The sequence below is a fragment of the Colobus angolensis genome, unplaced genomic scaffold, assembly GCF_000951035.1.
Source record: "Colobus angolensis palliatus isolate OR3802 unplaced genomic scaffold, Cang.pa_1.0 Scaffold151, whole genome shotgun sequence".
In the NCBI taxonomy this organism is placed as follows: Eukaryota; Metazoa; Chordata; class Mammalia; order Primates; family Cercopithecidae; genus Colobus; species Colobus angolensis.
The window spans coordinates 2012692-2013404 of record NW_012114611.1 but is presented as its reverse complement, the minus strand read 5'-3'; positions in this window follow the sequence as shown (position 1 = coordinate 2013404).

Sequence of the window (713 nt, the reverse complement as noted above, 5' to 3'; positions counted from 1 at the left end):
ACCCTGAGAGGAGCAGCAGCAGCCTGGGATTGGTGCTGGCATCAGGGCCTGGGTCCTACTTTAGTCGAGCTCCCCCAACACAAAAATAAACAGGCAGAGAGGCCATCTGGCTAGGTTCCCAAACTCCCGTGGTTCTCTGAACCCCCAGTCTTTAAAGAGGCACACCCCAAGACACCAGGCCTCAGTTCTGCTTCTGCCCTGGTGACTGGCTCAGGTTCCCTTGACAGACCCTGCCAAAGGAACGCTCCCCAGCTCTGGCACCCCCTTCTCCAACCTAAAGGCCAGCTCCGGCTAAGATAGTCCATCTGGCTGTGCCCCCAGTCCAACCCTTTCTGGGCCCTGGCCGGGCGGACTTCACTCACCTCTTCACAGGGCGATCCAGAAATCCTCATCCGAGAACATGGCCAGAGCCCGGGCCGCTCCCCGACCTCCAACCGCCAGAGCGATCACAGCCGCCCCCCGCACGGGGGGGCTTAGGGGGGCCAAGAACGGTAAATCCAGGTCGGAGTGGCCACCCTCCCCCCACAAAAAACAGCAAGAAGCCAAAGAGGGGTTCTCTGCCTCAGGTTCCAGCAGTTTAGGTTTCCATGGACAGCCCCAGGGCGGCGAATCCCGAGCGGACACAAAGAGAGCACCGGTGGCTTTGATCTTGGGCGAGCAGGCTCCGCATCCGCGTCGCCGGGCGGCCTCTTAGTCCTAGGGCCCGGCCAGCG